Source organism: Hyla sarda, chromosome 8, assembly GCF_029499605.1.
Source record: "Hyla sarda isolate aHylSar1 chromosome 8, aHylSar1.hap1, whole genome shotgun sequence".
NCBI lineage: Eukaryota > Metazoa > Chordata > Amphibia > Anura > Hylidae > Hyla > Hyla sarda.
This window is the reverse complement of record NC_079196.1, coordinates 191822861-191845162: the sequence shown is the minus strand read 5'-3', so window position 1 is coordinate 191845162 and position 22302 is coordinate 191822861. Positions and strand designations below refer to the sequence as shown.

The 22302-nt window shown below is 42.1% G+C and overlaps 1 long non-coding RNA gene and 1 pseudogene across 3 annotated transcripts in view; one reads left to right on the top strand and one right to left on the bottom strand.

Annotated features, from left to right (window-relative positions):
* LOC130285206 (uncharacterized) overlaps positions 1-4652 on the top strand; it is a 45646-nt gene extending 40994 nt beyond the window's left edge. For all 3 annotated transcript variants that reach the window (XR_008847293.1, XR_008847291.1, XR_008847294.1), the window contains exon 3: positions 4005-4652. This is a non-coding gene — a long non-coding RNA (uncharacterized LOC130285206). The remainder of the gene's footprint in view (positions 1-4004) is intronic.
* A 9694-nt stretch (positions 4653-14346) lies between these two features.
* Positions 14347-22302, bottom strand: part of LOC130284533 (cytochrome P450 2W1-like) — a 56843-nt pseudogene continuing 48887 nt past the window's right edge.

The window sequence follows — 22302 nt, the reverse complement described above, 5'->3', positions numbered from 1 at the left end:
TGAAAACTGCTGTACACAAACGCTCTCCATCCAACCTCACTGAGCTCGAGCTGTTTTGCAAGGAGGAATGGGCAAAAATGTCAGTCTCTCGATGTGCAAAACTGATATAGACATACCCCAAGCAACTTACAGCTGTAATCGCATCAAAAGGGGGGCTGAATAATATTGCACGCCCAATTTTTCAGTTTTTTATTTGTTAAAAAAGTTTGAAATATCCAATACATTTAATTCCACTTCATGATTGTGTCCCACTTGTTGATTCTTCACAAAAAATTACAGTTTTGTATCTTTATGTTTGAAGCCTAAAATGTGGCAAAAGGTCAAAAAGTTCAAGAGGGCCAAACACTTTCACACAACCAGAGTGTATTCCAACAGCTGGAGGCACCCTGGTTGCGAAACATTCATATATACACACACATACATAAATCAGTGTTTCCCAATCAGGGTGCCCCCAGCTATTGCAAAACTACAAATCCCAGCATGTCCGAACAGCCTATAGAGCTGGAGGCACCCTGGTTGGGAAACACTGATAATGATATATCTATCTATCTATTTATCTATCTATATATATATATATATATATATATATATATATATTTTATATATATATATATATATATATATATATATATATATATATCTCAAATGTTAGTGCCATGAGATTTTGTCACCACTACGATATTTGCTGCACTAGGGTTGGGCTTTAAGTGGGGATAGTGACAGATAGTGAAAGATGCACCACTGTATATCACATATATTAAAAATCTATACATATACACATGCATACATACAATACATACTCAATCACACATATCCTACATGTGTATATCCATACATGAATTACACAGATACAGCACACTATACACAAATACATGCAACAGATAAACTGTTTGCATCACACATGTACATCTACACATTACATCTTCTTACTTTTATTGAAGGCTGGCTGGGTGCATTAAATACTTTAGGAGCTGCTAGATATTCAGGCCTCCTGGGGCCTGCAGACTATCATCCCCATCGACGGCCGACAGGCAGCAAAACTGTGCGACATCTAACAGCAGCAGGAGGAGGAGACGGGGGGTGTTAAAGGAGCCTCTCACTGCCAGCGCTATTTAAATGAACTCTGCAGCGAGGCTCAATCCTGAATGCTGCTGGCTGCAGGGCTACACTGCTTCCCCCAGCTACAAACACTATAGCAGCCACAGGGGGCCCTCTGGAGGATGGGGGCCCTGGGCAATTGCCCAGTTTGCCTTGCCCTAACGCCGGCCCTGTGTGTATATTTTGCTTTCCATATGTATTGCTATCATACAGGTCTCCCGCAGCACAGCTATGCTCTGTTCAGTCCTTGTTCTGGTTTTGTTTCATTTTTTGGATGAGTCTTGACAAAGGCTTGCTGTGCTTTGTGGTACACGATTATGCTTGTGTAGGAATGGACAGGAGGTCCCCCTATGATCAGACTACTGTGGATGCTTGTATTGCCTATAGTATTCGTGCGCTGCAGTTGTGATAGTTAGGATAAGGATTCTGGCTCCAGGATTTGGATTCTGGCTCCTGTTCACACATTCTGCCTGTCCTGTCTCTATCTTTCTCTCCCTGTGTTCCTGCGACCTGATCTCTTTCTGTCTGCTGCTCAGACTGCATGCAAATTACATGATAACATGAGTTATCATGTGATATGCTGGTTACCCTTACATCATGCCACCACCCCTGCTCCTCCTGCTTCCTCTGGGTGCCAAAACGGTATGATGTTATATGTTTTCACCATTTTACCAATTAACCGATAAAAGTTCTAAAGTTAGGCTCGCTCAACACTACTGGTGATTACAGCTCTACACAGGCTCTACAGACTGTATTAGAGGTTACATTGCAGTTACATCCAGTGACTCAGGTGGTGTCCTCTGAGTTGTTCCCTTAGTTTTCTTTTCTTCTTCATCTGGCTGCATACTGCATAGTATGGTTGAGTAGATAAGCAGGTTGGTGAAGATGGGTAGGGGGAGATTGGGGGGAGGCGGGTAGGTAGGTCCTACCTATCCTCAACCCTCAGTAGTCCTCAGTAGGTAAAAAATTCCCACCCTTCCCGTTAGGTGGAAGCCCCAGTAGGTAGATAATTTCCATCCCCATTAGATAAATGCCCCCTGTAATTAGATAATCCCCCCCCTCAAATTAGGTAGATGCCTCCAGTTGGTATATCATGCCTTCCATTAGGTAGAAGCCTTTAGTGGGTAGGTAATTTACTCATAAGATAGATGTCCCCAGTAGATTGGTAAACCAATCCTTTGGGTGGATGCTCCCATTGGTAGATACAGTAATTTCCTCTCATTAGGCATAAGCCCCCAGTAGGTAGATAATTTAATCCCTTAGGTAAAAGACCCAATAGGCAGGTGACATCCCCATTTTATAGATGCCCAAGTAGGTAGATAATTCACACCCATTAGGAAGAAGCCCCCTGTATACTGTATGCTTAACCACTAACTTTACATTCTTTGGGGCACAAAATTTGGCTTCCCTAAGAATTTTGCACCCAGGACATTCGCCAACCCCAAACTTCCCTCTCCACACTATGCTACTGGCTATCACTGGCTATCAGCCATCATGCCTAATCGCTGTTTATTCTACATTATTGATTGTTCAATAAAAAAACATTAGGATAATATCCAGAAACTACAGATTCTCTTACATGTTGTGCCATGATACATATTGACAAAGTTACACAATGTTCTGGACAGATCAGAACTGAACAGCACTACTCAGCACATTCATGCAATAATGTAGATGGCCAGAGATGTCAGCTCACTTCTCTTGAGCATCCAAAGTAAACTCAGGGCAAGTAGGATCCAGCTCTACTCTATTCCTAACAGCCTTAAATAGGTGCTGGGAGTGTGCAACCATAATGGAGGCATCCGCAACCCTAAATGTACAATGTACACATTTATTTTTATAGTAAATATGGCAACAGTGCTATTTAAAATGATCCATACAATCAGGGCCGGACTGGCCATTGGGATGGGGAATTTGCCAGGTGGGCCGGGCCATCTGTCTACCCTGATGCAATACACTTGTTTTCTCCACTACACCAGCCACTACTTTCAAAGCCTCCGCTGCAGCTTTGAAAGTAGTGGGCAGTGTAGTGGAGAAAACACATCCATCCCCCCCTCCCACCCTGAAAGAAGCCCATTTCCGGGCTGGTGCTGAGGAAAAGAGGTCTGGAGGTGGCAGAAAAGTGTGAAAGAGGATGACTGAGGGGTCTTGGGGGGGGGGGAGTGAGGGGCTTGGGGGGGGGGGGGTAAGAAAAGTTTGAAGGAGGTTGACTGGGTTGTCTTGGGGGGGATGGGTCTGGGGGTGCAGAAATATGTGAAGGAGGATGTCTGAAGGGTCTTAGGGGGGGAGGGGTCTAGGGGTGAAGAAAAGAAGGAAGTGTGGAAAAATGGGTCTAAGAGAGTACTAAGGGGTCTGGGAGACTTGGGTCTTGTTCACACTGGGGACATTCTGTCAGCAGAAATCCACTTGCAGCAGATTCTGCTTCTTTGTGCATAGTGCTGAATCACCGCAGCGGAATGGACGTCTGCCCAAAGAATTAACATGTTCATTCTTTGGGTTGAATTCCACCAGACTGCATCGCCATCTATGAGATCCAATGACTTTGGAGGTGCCTGCTGCAAGCGGACATTGAGCTGGCTGAATATCTGCAGTGTGGACGAGCCCTTAGGGGTCTGAAGGAGGACAATGCAGGGGTGAGATTCTGCCAAACAGAAGAAACAGTGTGTGACAAAGTTATATTCAGGTGGCACAGTGTATGGCTGGGTTATAATGATTATTGAGGGAGATTTATCAAAACCTATGTAAAGGAAAATGGTTGAGTTGCCCATAGCAAACAATCAGATTGTTTATTTTATTTTAAAAAAAGGCCTCTGAAAAATCTAAGAAGCAATCTGATTGCTGTGGACAACTTAATCATTCTTCTTCTACACACATTTTGACAAATCTCCCTGATTGTCTTTATACAGAGAATGAGGAACCTTTAATGCCCTGGCTTCAGACTCTGCAGAAAAATAAAAAGGAGCTGGAAGAAGTCCGGAAATCCCCAGAATGGAAAGAATTGAAGTGGAGGGGCACATGACAGGGGGAGACTTGGGGACAGAAGAGAGTTAGAGGGTTCAGTGTAAGGGCAGTGGGTTGGAGTAAGGGGAGAGGAGTTAGTAAGGCTATATAAGACAGGGGGAGGGAGACATAGGGGCAGTTGGCATGTGGCCACAGGAGAAGAAGTCCCGCCCGCCCTGGGGAAAGGTTTCCTTGTTACAGCAGAGGTAGCAGGATAGGGACTTGGAGGCACGTGTGGTATTTGTGGCAGATGGAAAGGTGGTCTGTGGTGGGTTGAGGACGGTACCCAACCCTGGTGTATAGTTCCCTGTGGCCACGGGGCCCCAGGGAGGGTTGTGAGTCTCCGAAAACTGGTGCCCCCGGGTGTGGTGACACACGGCTGGGGGTAATTTGTAGGCCCTTGAAATTAATGGTGCCTTCAAGTCCTTATCCAGACAGGTATAAGTTAGAATGTTGGTATTTTGTATTCTGTTATTTTGGTTGTATGATGTTCACACGGGTAGGGTTGTTTCTGTTGACAATGTTTAAATTGCTGTGTAAATAAAAATGGATTCGGTGTGCCCTTCTACCCAAGTAATGTGTGTGTGCTTTACTGGGAGGTATGGTTTGGGTAAGGGCCAGCAACTAGGCTATCCCCTAGTAATGGAGTCTGGATCAGATTAAAAAGAAAAGAAAAGACAAAAAGACGTGTCCAGTGAGTCATACTGTCCCATTACTACTGCAGTGACTTTCTGCAGTGATAATGGTTTAAACTGTACTCCGATCTGTAGCTCTCCAACTGTTATAAATCTCCAACTCTCATCATGCCTGAAACTCTACAGGCATTATGGGAGTCGTAGCTTTGCAACATCAGGAGAGCCACTTTATCCGTGGTGATCTTAGAATATGCAGCCCATTTTATTTTGGGTGGGGGTCAGACTGCTGGGACCCACACCCCCAAAAATTGGCTGCATAGTCTAGTATGCCCAGGCCTATTTTTGGTCCCAGTCTGGTGCAGTGAAGAAAACTGTGCCCTGTAGCAGAATTTGACCCTCCGCACATGGACACAGTTTTCTGCTTTACAGTCTGCTCGCTATCACTCTATCCCCACTACTCTCTCTTTCTCTCTGGTGGATGGGGACAAAGTTTCTTCACCACTAACAGACTGTGGAGCGCAGCCAGAGGAGCGCTCCCCAGCCTTTCTCCCACCTACCAGCAGGGCATATCTACCATCACTTGCTACCTGTTGCAAGACTACAACTCCCACAGCATGCCCATACAGTGAGGACATGCAAGGGGTTTTAGTCTTGGAACAGCTAGCTGGCGGATGGCGGATGTGTGCGGTGCATGTAGGTGGGAGAAAGGCGGGGAAAAACTTTGTTCCCATCCCCCTGAGAGAGGGTAGCAAGAATAGAGTGAGAGGGAGTGGGCTGAAAAGCAGAAAACTGCGGAGGGTCACATTCAACTACAGGGAAACTGGCCCTGCATACAATTCTTGTCTGTATGTCTAAGCTTGTGTAATGTTTGTGTAATGTTTTCTTTTCAAAATTGTAAAAATTGTCAATCTGAATCTAAATAATTGTCTGTGGATTTGTTCTGTCTAGAAAATAAGTTTGTCTTTTAAGATCTTTTTCATAGTGCTCCAAAAGTCAGATCAGACTTTTCCAGGAAGCACTTTAAAAAGAAGAAATCATTTTTCTAGACAGAACAAATCCACTGCCGATGCCTCCACAAAAAAGTCGCTTCACACAGTAATGTATGTACAGTTAGATTAAGTGACTCACGGGTGAAAATTTCCGATATTTTACTGCAGTTATGCAAATACTGGTAAAAAAAAGTAACTGCAACAAGTATCAAAAGAGCATTAAAGATCAAAGAGAGCACAGGTATGTTGTAGCCAACAGCCCAGTGCAGGGAGCAGTTGGGAGACCCTAAAAGCAAGAATAGAGAAGTCCCCACAGCTCCTTCACATTCCCGCTCACACAGTGAGTGTTGACATCGGCCATGTGATTGGAGGCTTCCGGCGCCCCTCTCTTCTGTCTCTGCACTCCCTCACCCAGGATGCCTCACTAGACAGCAGCATCAGGTTTAGGTAGTGGCAGTTGCCACGCACAACAAAGAACCATTAGTTCTGGGCCCTGGAGGTCGGTCTGGTCTTACTGCCTGTGCCACACCCACGCTTTGGCGGCCTTACCACCCCCCACCGCTCACCCCCCCGCGTGGGCGGTTTCACCAAAGCGTAGGTACGTCACTGGTGGGAAATGTCTATATATACCAGTAAGTCCTGGAGGAAATGTGGTTCAAGTATTTTTGTGAAAAGTTTCATACCTAATTTTAGGTCTAATTTTCTTTACTTCCCACTTTCAAATGCCTACTCATTAACCACATTCCTTGTCATTACTACCTCTGCACTCTGATTTCAAGGTTGATGCATATCACTTTCATATGTAACTTATGTATATGTGGTATAAACTGATGGCCCTGTAGGGTAGATTTGTTACTTATATGCACTTTATCTTGATGTACTATCTTATAATATCTCACAGCAGTCAGATTAGTCTGATTGTTCCTTTTATTTGTTTTTATGTGACTTTCTAATAAAGATTTATTCTGTTTATTTTAATTTGTGTCCTGAGTGAGTTGTAGGTATTTTTATCAAATAATTGTCTCACACAAGACATTAATATATGCAATTATAGGCGTAGTCCAGTGCTGAAAAACGTATCCCCTATCCCACAGCATCTCCTGTACGGGGCCCTGGCTCGCTGGCCAGATAACGGGTATCGACCACCGCACGAAGCGGTGGCCGACACACCCCCTCAATACATCGCTATGGCAGAGCCAGAGATTGCCGAAGGCAGCGCTCCGGCTCTGCCATAGAGTTGTATTGAGGGGGCGTGTCAGCTGCCGCTTCATGCGGGGGACAACATGCCCCCTTCCCGTGGGCTGCCAGGGCTCCGTACAGGAGATCGCAGGGGGCCCCAGCAGTCGGACCCCCCGCGATCTCAAACATATCCCCTATCCTTAGGATAGAAGATATACGTTTTTCAGCACTGGATATCTCCTTTAAGATTTGGCCCGTATGCTTTGGGTTATATTGCTTGAGGGTTAAGGTAAATTTGCAGATGTGTGTCAACTGTTGCAAACTGCATAGAGTAAGTGTGAGAGAGCCACACTGCAAAACAGAACCGTGCTCAGGCGCTTCTCCAAACGAAAAAATCAAGTCCAATGTTACACTAAATCATGGACTGTTTATTGCACTCTATTTTCCTACAATTTGACGCATTTCCTGCCCGAACTTGTCACTTCCTCAGGCATGAAATACAATATATAAAACCACAGTTATAAAGGCCGAACTTGGAAGTGATTCCAAGTTAACAGGTCTTGTGATTAATTACATATGCTAGTACAAAAAAGAAAAAACTATGTATAAAACAAAGTTCGTAAAACAGCTACAGATCAAGTTTTGTTATACACTCGTATAAAATTTGCAAGCACTGATTAATGTTATTATATGTAGGAACATATAGCAAACTGTATGTAACATGCATTCTGTAAAACTATAAAAACTTTTCATATGGAGAGTAAATGAAAGCACAGAGATGTGTCTCAATCAGTGTAGATCACAAACCAAATAAAACATATTATAAGTAAACTCACGATTATAAAAATGACCCCACAGAAATGATGCTCGATACAAATGATGACGAAGCGTAATGATGTCACCTAGCAATGGGATGTAATGCCAGTAGAATATGTAACCATAATCATCGCTAGTAACCTAGTGGAAGAACTAAACCAATGCTGGTAATTTAGAATACAATGGACATGACCATGCACCCAACACCATTCGAGAGACAACTCCTACAAGTTCATTACATCAATGTATTTCAAAACTGTCAATGCTAGTAGCTACCTGGATGTCCACAGTGCACATTGTAAGAAATGGTAGGAAAACATGCCCTACAGCCAATATAAAAGAATAAGGCTAAATTACCCTTTAAAAAATCCTTAACCATGCGTACAATTGTGTCAAACAAAAAACCAAAAAACATCAACCTCTACAAACTTCTATAAACTATCTACAACTATTAAAATAATAGAGCATCTACTGTATAAGTACTTTTAACAGTAAGTCACAGAAAATCAAGCAGCACTGGTATATTTTACAACAAGACATTGTTTTCTAAAAGTTGTTTCCTAGAACAACTTTGACTTACCTACAGGAGGGCTCTTTCCAAGAGCCTACTGGCTCTCAGACTGTTCCCATAGGTACCAATAAATAGAAGGCAGTTACAAATGTTTAAAGCAAAGATGATTGTGCTGTAAGGAAATAAGGCATGTAGTTACCAAACTTTACCTCCACTATCACTGGAGACGTATTCATCATCAAGTATTACCTTACCTGCCATACAAGCTATGTCAATCTATTACTTTCAATGCTGTTGCTCGATGCTGTATGTAGGCAGGACGACTCAAGCCCTACATTTGCAGACTTTATAGGCATTGCCAGATCATCAAGAATAAGTTTCAGTTACATGGTGTCTCAAGGCATTTTGCAATATCTTATCCTGACAATCCACATCCAATCACTATCACTCCTATAGATTATGTATTGGAAGATTCATCTAATAGATTTGAGCAGGAAAATTTATTGGATGTACAAATTAGGTGCTCTATCTCCCATGGGCTTAAATAAAGCAATGAAGGTGATTATTTAATGTAGTTATCCAGCAGGAGGGGGATTTTTCACTTTTCCCACTTGCAAGTCTATATAAAAACAAACTTTTACTTACCTCCAGTGCTTCTCTTCCGCTCAGAAATCGTGACGCTTGGGCCCAGAGTGACGTCAGGCGATGTCCTAGTAATTAGCTGAGGGGCAGTGTGACGCTTCGGGCACTGACGTCAAAGTTGTGAAAAAAAACCTTCCCGCTGGATAACCCCTTAAATAATGAACAGTGAGACCCCTGTCTACTATGATCGTTCTGTACTTTACGTAATAATCAGCTCCATGTTGTGATTCTGTCATATTCCATGAAGTTGATACTGTTCCGACAGTTTTTTCCCAATCAGTATCATAACTATAACTGTGTATATACAATGGTTATGGACAACCTTAACCTTGTTAACTAAGTACTCATTTGCTTTGCCCTATTATCTTTCTGCAATCAATGTAGTTTCTTACATTATCAGCGACTCCTATTTCATTACATTTAACTAAATGTACAGTGATTCATATTTCATTACATTTATATTTATTGACATGTACAGTGATTCCAGTCATGACAACTTTTTACTTTTAGTTTCTCTGGGCACTTACCATCCCGAGACCTGTGCAGCAGAAGACCTACGACTTAGTACAGTGCACATCTTTTTGTATACTGCTAGTGTACATACAATAATGATTATCTCCTAATGACCTAAGGTTTTCTAGAAACTTATCCTTTGGTCAGCTCTGTCTTCATGTATTAGCCAGGTTCTGTAAGCCGTGTGTATTGTAAATGAGCTGTTTCTGCTGGATATGCTTCCAGCGTTAGTTTAGTTCATCCACTAGATTAATAGTGGTGACTATAGTTCCATATGCCGCTGGCATTCCATCACATTGTTAGGTGACATCAGTATGCTCCCATCCTCATTTAGTATCTTGAGCATAATTACCATTGGGTCATCTTCAATATAGTGAGTTTGCTTATAAGACTATTTTCACACCGACGTTGTGTCCCGACCTAAAATGGCCCTTAGGCTCTTTTTCTCTTTTTTCCAGCCTTTAACGGCCGTTGTCGGGACGGGTCACAATGGGCAATAACTGGCCACTATGGATCCCATTTACTATAATGGGGTCCGTCTGGTGAAGTTATTTTGTAGCGGTAGTGGCGGGAGAAAAAGACTAGTGTTGAGCATGAATATTCGTAATGCAAATTTTTATTGGGAATATTGGCACTTGGCGATTTCGTGAATATTTAGACTAAAGTGCTACATATTCGTAATGACGAATATTCTTTTTTTCACATGCAAATTTTTATGCAAATTTTTTTCACACGTGAATTTTTATGCAAATTTGTATGCGAATTATCCCTGCGAATTTTCTCATAGAAAAAAAGTGAATGAAGATAGCAATGTAACATAGGACGAATAATTGTCAATATATTCGCGAAATATCGAGAATTCGAATATAGCCCCTGCTGCTCATCACTAAAAAAGACGGCATATGCAGTAATTTTTCTCCCGCTATTCTCCCCGGCTCCCACTGTCCTAACGGCAGTGTGAAAGAAGCCTAATATGTTTTATTTGGTTTGCAATCTACTTCGATTGAGACACTTATCTATGCTTTCATTTACTCTCCATATGAAGAGTTTTTATATTTTCAGATTATACATGTTTTGCATAAGATTTGCTATATGTTCCTACATAATATAACATTATTCAGCGCATTCTAATTTTACATGAGGGTATTACACAACTTGTTCTGTAGCTGTTTTACAATCTCACACGTCATCTTATACATGATTTTTATTTTTGTACTAATAAATGTAATTAATCACATGACCTGCTATTCGCTTTAATACCTGGGGTATTGTGGATTGTATCTCATGCCTTCAGCTTTTGTTTGGGCAGGAAACATGTCACATCATATGAGAATAGAGTGTAATAAACAGTCTGATTTTTTATATTATGTTAGACTTGACTATTTCATTTGGCGAAGCAGCTGAGCAAGGTTCTGTTTTGCTGTCTGGATCTATCAGATGCTACAGATACCGGTTGGACAGTGATGTTGACCATGTTTGTTGACCATGTCTCTTTGCTCTAAGGGGGTGTTGTGCCCTTAGTGCAACATCATCTGGTAGATGGCCATTTTTTTACGCTTGCCTTACAAATCACTATAGTCATTATGGGCTTTATATGGGCTTTTACCTTGCTTTTTATAAGTTAATTGTTAGATTCTAATTGATGATCTTGAAGTGTTTAGAAGAAAAATGGGGTTATAGGGGGGATAAAGGGGTATAGGGGGGATAAAGGGGTTAGACATGCTCCCTTTCATCACCTTACTAGTGATGTAATGTCTCGGGCCGCACTGTAACCTGGGAAAACATAAGATGACACTCATTTTGTATGTTGTTAAAAATAAACACAGGGCACAAGATCACATAAGAATTGCGAGACCACCATTACAGACACTATATTATGAATGACATTAACTTTACAGCCCCTGTAGCATAATAAAATATAGAAAATTCCTTGAATACCACTTTAAGACCTCGAGGGAAAAAAAATAGCTCGAATATCGGAAGTTCTTATTTAAACTCCTTTGCATCAAATTTCATAGAATGAAATTTAAGGTGGAAAAGGGTATCACATTTGTTTACGCCACCCTCCCATAGACTTGCATTGAAGGGGTAGGAGGTGACCGTGACATCGCAAGCCTCCGGCCCCTGCATCGCCAGTCATCAGGCACGGAGCAAAATTCGCTCCATGCACCAGATGACGGGGGTGCTGCAGGAGAGATCGTGGGTGATCCCAGCGGCAGGACCCCCGCAATCAGACATCTTATCTCCTATCCTTTGCATAGGGGATAAGATGTCCAGGGGCGGAGTACCCCTTTAATCTAGCTTTAAAATAATCATGGAATAAAATAAATGCTCAAAATAGTGTTTATTTGGTTGGATAAGGGTGGTGGTCTGTTCATAAAGGGGCACATTCTATAGACAATAATCGGAGGGATATTGATCATATTAAGATAATGTCTAAATTGAAGGAGGTCTTCTCAAAGGGATGTTTTTCTCTGGAGGTTAAATTGTGTACACAATTGTTAGTGGTGGATATGGGCTGGATCTCCTCCCCTTCCTAAGCATGTTTTATTGGATAACTTTTTTAGAAAGATTAACAGACTTGATGTTGTCTCTTTACTAAAGAGTCTGTTTTTGGTTGTATTGACAATTGTATGGATGTCTGATTCAACCCCTGTAATACTCAATTGGTTAAAGGGGTTATCCACCATGAGGTGACTTTAGTAATTACCTGCCAGACATTAATGGACATTCTTAGGAAGGATCCGTGCTTGTCTTGGGGCTAAATGGCTGTGTTGTAAGTCCACCATAAGGCTGCTCATTTCTGTTGGAGTCCCATGATCCCTTGTTTGTAAGTGTGAGATCATTTTTCTCCCTCCCACACATCAGCCACCCCACCCATTGCAGTACAACTGCAGCTCTTTAGAGAATGATCCCGTTGACCCATTAAAGCAAAGACAGGCTCCCTTTCAACACCTGACTAGTGATGTAGAGCAGCCGCACTGCAACCTGGGAGTAAACACTCATTTTGTGTGCTGATAAAAATGAGCATTGAGGTAAAGATCACATAAGAATTGCGAGACCATCCATCAAACACAGGTACAGACACTATATTATAAACTACACTAACTCTACAGCCCCTGAATCAAATGAAAAAAATCCAGGAATACCCCTTTAAATGTGATCACATTAATATGGAATATAAAATGAGCATTTTTAAATTCCAGAACCAGGAGCAGAACCAGAATCTATTTTCTCTCCATCATTCTGCACTCCATACTCCATAAAGGCAAAGTGAAAATATTATTTTAGAAATATTATTTTAATTTTTTTTATTAAAAATGAAAAGTTTTCATGTGAATGAGGATGTCCCAATGCCAGAAATTAGAGAAAGTAGGATCGGGTGTATTGAATTTCCACATCTTTGTTATCACAAAAGATACTCCACTGCCAGATAGCTGCTGCCTTATCCTCCGCTCTGAATTAAGAACACATCTACACACATGACTAGATTGAATTAAGTTTATGATGGCTAATACAGATAAATGACAGGAATGCTCATGATTACTTAAAAAAACAAAACAAAAAAACACAAAGATGCAGATTTAACGTGATGTTTTTATTGTTAAAAAAAAATATGCCACAACAATTTATTGGAAATAAAAAAGTTTTTACTTGTAATAAACATTAGTTTTGTCTTTCTTTATATACATATATATTTTTCCAGTCCTAATTGGTTCCATTTGGTTTCCCTTCCTTTTTTATCACCCCTCCTTCATCTATTCAAACTCCCTGCCTTCATATGCACTTTATGGATAGGGTCACACATAGCGCATAAACAGCGTATTTCATGCTGCGATAAATATCCACTGGGCAGTGGAAAATATACTGAGCATTTTGCTATGAGCAGACACACACAGCTTCCCCGCTGCAGCCCGGTGTGTGCATTAAGGTTTGAAGGCGGGTCTGCGCATCTGGCCCGCCTCCAAACCTTACTTCACACACAGAGCTGCGGAGGGGAAGCTCTGTGTGTCTGCTCATAGCAAAATACACAGCGTATTTCCTGCTACCCGACAGATTTCTTGCAGCGTGAAATACACTAGATATGTGCTATGTGTGACCCTTCCCTATATCTGTACATACAGATACTAGTTGGTGACTGGCTTATGTAGTTGCCTTATCCTATTTTAGGAAAGAGGGCTGGATCATTATACAAGTCAAGCACCATTTCACCTATGGTTTCACCCCATTTTCTCATAGATTGTAAGCTCTTGTGAGCAAAGCTCTCACTCCTATTGTTTGAATTGTTGTATAGGTTGTTGCTCTGTAATGTCTGATTTTGTCTGAACATATTGTATGATCGAAACTTACAAAACTAGCTATAATGCCAAAATTAATCATAAACCTACAAAAACTGACATTAGGATGTATATATCTATTCAAATACTTCATTATGTATCAAAAACACTAATAGCCCTCCCACTAAAATCAACCCACACTTAAAACACATGCACTCCACATGGAGAAAACACAAGGGTCAGGAAACGCCAGATATTGATCCTAATAAAATGAAGCCCAAAGGTATATATACACCATATCAACCTATAACATAGTATTGTGCCAAAGCATTCACCAGAAAATTATACCATACCTAATAGTGAGGGTCTATGGTGCACCCCGCCACCACCTCGACACGAAGAGTCGAAACATGTGTCGAGGTGGTGGTGGGGTGCACCATGGACCCTCACTATGTCCCAATTAGGTATGGTAACATTTTCAGGTGGATGCATTGGCACAATAATATGTTGTAGGTTGATATTTGAGATACACACATATATATATATATATACATCCTGGGGTCAGTTTTTGTAGGTTTATAATATTGTATGATCGTATTATAAATTACATTATTAGTATTATTTTTCTGGTAATTGTCCAGTGAAATTGGGTTTCTGGATTAAGTTGTAATAATTTCCAGCCTGTTTATGAGCTCTAGACCGCAACATTATTGTCAGGAACAAAAGAATTGATCCGGCACTATGCTGATATCTGGAAATGTAGTGAAATCCACAGGGAAAATACAACCCTCTACCAAAAACTCCTAATTCGACATTTTTTGGCCACATGTGCACCCTTACTCATAGACCAATCACATTATTTTGCATCCACTTTGACAATAAGACTCTTTGCAATGGTTTGGACTATCAATATTATCATGTGTAGTTTCACATAGAAATGAACCCTAAACTTGTGATGTGCAATGGAAAACTGACCTACGGGTATTCTGTCATATACAAAAGAGTACACCCGCCAGATCCATAGATTTTAATGAACTGGATGTATACTTAATTTTTGGGAATTTTTTTTATTAGTGACCCGAAATCAGTACAGTATTATTTGACCCTCAATACAGTAGCACAACAAATCAATCTAAGTCAGCAAAACAGAGCAAAACTGCCCTTATAGTGCCATTGCACCCGCATAGTAATAAAGCCCCCTATGCTTCAACATACTAAAAGTTTCACTGCTAAAATGGTAGTGCTGGGGAATGGGCAGGTGATTTTTCCTTTCCCTTTAAAGGGGTACTCCACTGGCTGACAAGTAAATGTTCTGTACGCTGTTTTCACGCTGCGGGGGTCAGCCACGCCCTCGTTACATCGCGGCCACCCTCCCATAGACTTGCATTGAGGGGGCATGGCCATGACACCACGAGCGGGAAATGGCCAATCCCCACAGCGCGAAAACAGCATTTGGAACATTTACTTCCAAATACTTGCCAGTGGAGAACCCCTTTAAGGGTTACTAAATGCCTACTGTCTGGGAGTTGCACAAACTTTGTAACTCTTGGTTCGCATGGTAAAGAACACGTCTGGAGTGAGGTCCAAGTCATTTGGGGTCAATCCCGGAGGGGGAGTAAAGGTGAACTTTTGCAGCATTCCTATGAAGAAAATAAACAGCTCCATTCTGGCCAGGCTCTCTCCAGCACACACTCTGAGCCCTGTGTAAGCAGAAAAAGAGAATTCTGGGTTAAAAATTCACCCTAAAGAAAAATAACAGAACATTTTCTACCACTAGGGGAGCTTCATACATTTGACAATTTTTTTTTTTTGGGGTAAACAGTAGACAATATGCCGTAAGACTGTAAGCCTATCCCTGTGGTGGCTGCACGTAACCAGAATTATGGGGGAGATTTATAAAAATCTGTCTAGAGGAAAAGTTGCCCAGTTGCCCATAGCAACCAATCAGATTCCTTCTTTAATTTTCCAGAGGCCTTTTCAAAAATGAAAGCAGCAATCTGATTTATTGCTATGGGCAACTTAGCAATTTTTCCTCTGGACAGGTTTTGATAAATCTCCTCCTATGTCATTTAAATGTATGTCTATGCAGGGCTCTGTATAAATGATGCTCCGTCTATCATGAGGATTTTTTATTGAACTGAATCGAATTCATCAAATTCATGTCTTTTATTCAGTCCTATTCCCACAGATGTATTAAAGGGGTTGTGCGCTGCCCTAATTTTCGGAGCTCCGCTCACAGCGTCCGGAAGTTCGTTACTCCGAACGCTGTGTGCGGGCTTCCGTGTTCGCGGCCGCCGGGTCGCGCCCCCTTCCCATAGACTTTCGTTGAGGGGGCGGGCGAGACGTCACGAGGGGGCGGGCGAGACGTCGCAAGGGGCCGGGCGTGACGTCACGCCAGGCGGCTGCAAACACGGAAGCCCGCACACAGCGTTCGGAGTAATGAATTTCCGGACGCTGTGAGCGGAGCTCCAAAAGTCAGGGCAGCGCACAACCCCTTTAAATCCAGCCCCAGCCAGGTACAGGGAAGATTTATCAAAACCTGTGCAGAAGAAAAGCGGTGCAGTTGACCATAGCAACCAATCAGATGGCTTCTTCTAATTTTAAAGAGGCCTGTGAAAAATGAAAGAAGCTATCTGATTGGTTTCTACGGGCAACTGCACAGGAGTACAACACCTATGTTGGGGAGGGGCTATACCAATTTACTTGGGGAGCCCACCTAATAAGAACATTTCTCCTTTGACAAAGTTACCTAAAGCTGGAGGGGGCAGCTTATCTATGTACTTCGGGGAATGCACTTACCTACTGGCTGGGGGGTCCCTACCTACTTGGGAAATATATCTACTAGGGGACCTAACAGGGTAAACTACCTACCTGTGTGTGTGTGTAGGGGGGGTGTACCTACCTAATTGGGGGAACCTACATACTTACTTGGAAATTACCTAAATTACTGGGTAGACCTACCTAATAGTGGAACCTATGTATTGAGGGAAAACTACCTTCCTAGCAGTCCTTCCTTTCTGGGAGAAACTACTTACTTATTGGCAAAATCTACCTACCTGTAATCAGATTACTGTTGTATGAAACAGCTGTAATCCGATTGCAGTGAGAGAGAAAGCACTGAGCTAGCTAGCCCCTAACGTCTGCACTAGAGCACTTTGTCTTTTGGATTGCTTTTAACCGTGTTTTTGTACTTTGGAATAAAGAATAAAGAAATATGGAGTACGCGTGAGTCGCTACCCTCCTTTCTACTTTTCCTATCTATTTTAAAGTATTATCACCATACTGCTACCAAACAAAAACCGGTGTACCAAGATCAACATTACCAATAATAGCACTATACAAGAGACAAATAATACATCAATACCAAATTCATATTCCCACCACACAGTTATTGTATTATACCACCATACAATTGCTATACAGAGACCAGTATATATACAGTGATATACAGTAAAATACATATAGTCGTATATACTAGCTCTACACAGGCCTCCAGTAGGTAGACAGGACCCTGCCAGTAGTTAGGTAATTTTTCCAATTCGGCAGTAAGTTGTTCCCATTAGGTGGGTAGGTGACAAAACCACTTTGTGGGTCTTATAAAGAGCACTAAAGGGTAAACATGCTTGTTTACTTTAAAGTAAACAATGCGCATCTAGCTGTGTATGGTCAAGGGTGGACTGGCCTTTTTCGTTATAAATTGGGGGAATTAAGGTACTGGTAAAAACACACCCAGTCTCTGCACAAAAATGCATAAAAGTTATTTGGAAACTGCAACGTGTGCACATTCACCAGTCTAAAAAGGACAATGAGAGTCTTGTTTACAGGTGCACATGCCTCGATACCAGTTATACTATCCCTACCCAGCTTTACTAGTCTTAGATGAGTTGCAACAAGCTGTCACTGATGTCCATTCCAGCTACTGAACTTTGTATAGATAGATAGATATAGAGTTAGAGAGGACACTCTGTCTGAATACACAATGCAGGAGCTGGGGCAGGAATCAATAAAGTATAGTGTCAGGCAGTAAGGGGACTGTTAAAGCTGGTCACAGCTCCAGTATTGTAGGTGGGGCAAACTGTGTTTAGCCAGCTTGCCCCTGACCGGTCGGCCTGGTCCTTTAAGTCAGGCTCCACTAAGTCTGCTCCCCCTCTCCTTAGTTGCAGGGGGAGGGTCTGTTTGGAGGATGGAATTTTAGGGGTTTAGCTTTTTCTGTCTCGCCAGTCAAGAGGAGAGACAGCACAGGAGCTGGAACACACATGATATGACTTACCATTGTGTCTACGGTGCTGCTACACTTGTCTGATGCACTGCAGTAAGTTCAGGAGCACACAGGAGGGGGAGGAGTCAGAGCACAGAGCTAATGCAGTGAGTCTACTGGAGGCCACATGGTCCCTAAAGCAGGACTGCCGTATCTGTGAAGCATGCTGTATAATGGATAGGCCCCTTTGCGGTGTTACATAGAGGGGCACACTATCTGAATTATTATAGGAAATAAATATGCAATATTCTAACATAAAATTCTCATCAAGTTCAGAGGCGATAATAAATTACTATAATAGATCTACTCACCTTTTGAGAATGCATAGAATGCATCCCTCTTTAAAAAGTTTCCTTCAGCATCCAAGAAATGATTGGGGTTAAACTGTCTGGGAGTCTCCCATTGGGCTTCATCGTAGTGAATAGATGAGAAGAGCGGAATCACTGCGGTTCCCTAATACATAATGACAGATGTGTAACACCAAAGCTGAATAGTTCTTCTAAATATAACAATACATTTCTAAAAGAAGCTGCATTTTGTGATAATATAGCTTTTACCCATCTGAGGGTGCATTCACACCACTTTTTTAGCATTCAGTTGGTGGATCCAGTGGTGGGATTTGAAAACTGCCTGCTGCAATATCCCTGCTGGATCCGTGCTGTACCCCATTCAATTCAGTGAGCTGAACGGAGTGAGCTGGTGACTCCGTCAGGTCATTTTCCGACCGTATCCAGCTTTTGCCTGGACTTAAAGCCACAGTTTGCTGCAGCTTTCAGTCTGGGTCAAAAGCCAGATACAGTTGGAAAATGACTAGCCGTATTAACTAGCTGACTCCGTTCAGATCACTGAATTGAATGGGGTATAGCACAGGTCTGGCAGGGATATGGCAGCAGGTGATTTTGAAATCCCCCACCGGATCTAGCTGCCAGAGGCTGTATATACTCCTAAAGGAGTAGTCCAGTGCTGAAAAACGTATCCATTATGCTAAGGATAGGGGATAAGTTTCAGATCGCGGGGGTCCGACCGCTGGGGCCCTCCACGATTTCCTGTACGGGGCCCCGGCTCACTGGCCAGATAGCGAGTGTTGACCACCGCACGAAATGGTGGCTGGCACGCCCCCTCAATACAGCACTTTGGCAGAGCTGGAGATTGCCGAAGGGAGCCCCCTGGCTCTGCCATAGAGTTGTATTGAAAGGGCATGTCAGCCGCTGCTTCGTGCGGTGGTCAACACGCCCCCTTCCGGGCTGTCGGAGCCCCATATAGGAGATTGCGGGGGGCCCCAGCGGTCCCCCCCCCCCCCCCCCCCCCGCGCGATCTGAAACATATCCCATACGTTTTTCAGCACTGGATTACTCTTTTAAAGTGGTACTCCGGTGGGAAAAAAAAAATTTTGCACATCAACTGATGACACAAACTTAAACAGATTTGTACATTACTTCTATTTGAAAATCTTAAGCCTTCCAGTACTTAGCTGCTGTATGCTCCAGAGGAAGTTGTGTAGATCTTTCCACTCTGACCACAGTGCTCTCTGCTGACATCTATGTCCATGTCAGGAACTGTCCGGAGTAGAAGTAAATCCCCATAGCAAACCTATCCTGCTCTGGACAGTTCCTGACATGGAAAGAGGTGTCAGCAGAGAGCACTGTGGTCAGACAGAAAAGAACTACACAACTTCCTCTGTAGCATACAGCAGCTGATAAGTATTGGAAGGATTGAGAAGTAATTTAAAAATCTGTAAAACTTTCTGGCACCAGTTGATTTGCAAAATTTGTTTTCCACAAGAGTACCCCTTTAACTTCCATCTGGAAGCTAACTCAAAAACTATAAACACCATATTCTTTATCCCCTTTACAAGCAATATCTATCTATCTAATCTATCCATCATATATTTCTATCTCTCTATCATATCTATCTTATCTATCATATCTATCTATCTATTTGATAGGGATCTGCAGCAAGGAATAACGATCACCTTGGCGCTCACCCGGTAGAAGAATGGTAAAATACAGAAACGGACAGATGGTAATAAAAATAAAACAACATTTATTCAAAAGAGCTATGTACTAAGCGTTTCAAGTGGCTGGACCCCCTCTTCGTCAGGTCCTCTGATTGGCACAAATGTCCGCGTGTCATATTTATATGAAAAAAAAACACTAAACCATTAGCGGGTTTGTGCAAAAATAACAATACATAGACAATTCAAAACATAGCATACAGAAAAACATTTTTGTTGATAATAAATAATTACTGATAAAACAATTCATATAGAAATATTCAACCTTATTAAGGTGCATTAGAAAAGTCAGATGAGTAACTTTCATTTATCAGAAACATCTCTAATTCTGCAGGTATGGGCAGTGTGTATAGAGTGGATAGATTATTCACAGGTGCCTGGGGCAAAATCACACAGTCGGCACAAGGGCTCAGAAAAATATGGGAGATGCCAGGAGACGCCAGATGTTCTAATGGAGAGACAATAGAAGCATCGCTGGAGGAATCATCACTACAAAAGGTATCGGAAATATACTCTGACCAAATCGTCCAGCTGTTAGCTGTGTATGGATAGAAGCAAAAGTGTAAGTAAAAGATGATGTGCTGATTTTTGGAGTATCTATCAGTATATAGATATCTGACAGTCTCTAAGTAACTGAGGGGAAAAAGCGGGACAGCTAGATAAAAGCTGGTGTTGTGATTTTTAGAGTATCTGTCAGTATAGCTGACAGCCTGTAAGTAGCTGAGGAAAAAGTCAGGCAGATTGTCAATTCCAGGGGACAGTGCAATTAGATAGATTATCGAATCAATGCACTGGTCAAGACCAGTATATGGAGGGTTAATCCAATCACTTTTTCCAATAGATCACGTTACAAACAGAGGTAATAAAGAGCCCAGCACACGCTGCCCACACTCAGAAGCCCCATACCTCTTGACAAAGCTACATAGTAGCGAAACATGTCGGGGGGGGCTGAGTAGGGTGTTTTTAAGCAAATAAGAGCAGTCTCCGGAGGAAGCGGAGTGTGAGCTGCAGGCACACTCAGCGATAGATAGCAATATTAGTCTCAGTGGAGATATCTACAGTGTTTGGATACAAACCAGGGAGTACTGCTCTGATACTTTTTAAATGTGTGGATATTTTTTATTTAATTAACAATAAAGGTTAAATATTTTAGTGGGTATATGGGAAATTAGGGTACTATTGGATTGCTCCAAGGGGTGATCTATTGGAAAAAGTGATTAGATAGATTATAACACATTGTTTTTCTCTTCCAATATAGTAACTGTAGAAAAAGAAAGAAACAGAGAGAGCGCGACAATGTGCCGTTACTCCTAGCAACCGTAGGTGTAGTGCATAGGAAGACAATTCTGCTCACCTTTCAGTATTGTACTGGGGGTACAACACCATATAGCGTTTTATAGGATCCAGGAGTGCTTCCACGACACCTTCCCCATCTTGGAATAATCCTAGGCGGTCTCAGAAGTGGATAAAACTGTGGCTTGCGGTAACAGCAGAAAACGTCGGTGCATTTGGGCTCTCTCCTCTTAGTAGCCGGTCAGCCGAAGGTAGGACATAAATCAAACCCGGATAAAGGATGATATAAATAGGTGGATTTTATTGCACATGGAAAGAAATAAAAAATCATAAAAAAGGAGGTGGGACTACGCGTTTCGAAGGGCACGATCCCCTCTTCGTCGGGTCCAACGGACCCGACGAAGAGGGGATCACGTCCTTTTGAAACCGATGTGCTTTTTTCCACCTCCTTTTTTATTCGGCTGACCGGCTACTAAATGCACCAATGTTTTCTGCTGGTACAGCAAGCCACAGTTTTACCCTTTTCTTTTCCAATGTGATTAGCACATTGGTTCTCCATCTCGAGGGAAAAAGACTAGATGGTAGCACATCAGTTTCAACATATTAATTCGATAATTTCATTTAAACCATGTGGCTTAAAAGAGTGTAGTGTGTAAATCCAATTCATCTCTTTGCTTTCTAAAACCTCAAATCTGTTTGGAGTAGAAGAGGGGATATGCTCAATCAGCAGGATGGAAATAGTGTTCTCTTCCCCTTTATGGGCTTCCGAAATGTGTCTTGAAAGGCCATGGTTTAGAAACCCATTTTTAATATTACACCGGTGCTGGTTTAAACATTGGTGAAGCTGCTGTGTTGTCCGTCGGTGAAGCTGCTGTGTTGTCCGTCTGACATATTGTCAGCCGCATTTACAGTTTATGAGGTATATCAAATATGATGTTTGGCAGTTCATATTGGATTTAATATTAAAAGATTCTCCCGTAAATGTACTTTTAAAACTGTTACTCTGATGACAAATAGAGGGGGAGCATAGGCATCTTGATTTGCCGCATTTAAAAAAATCTTTTTTAAGAATAAAGG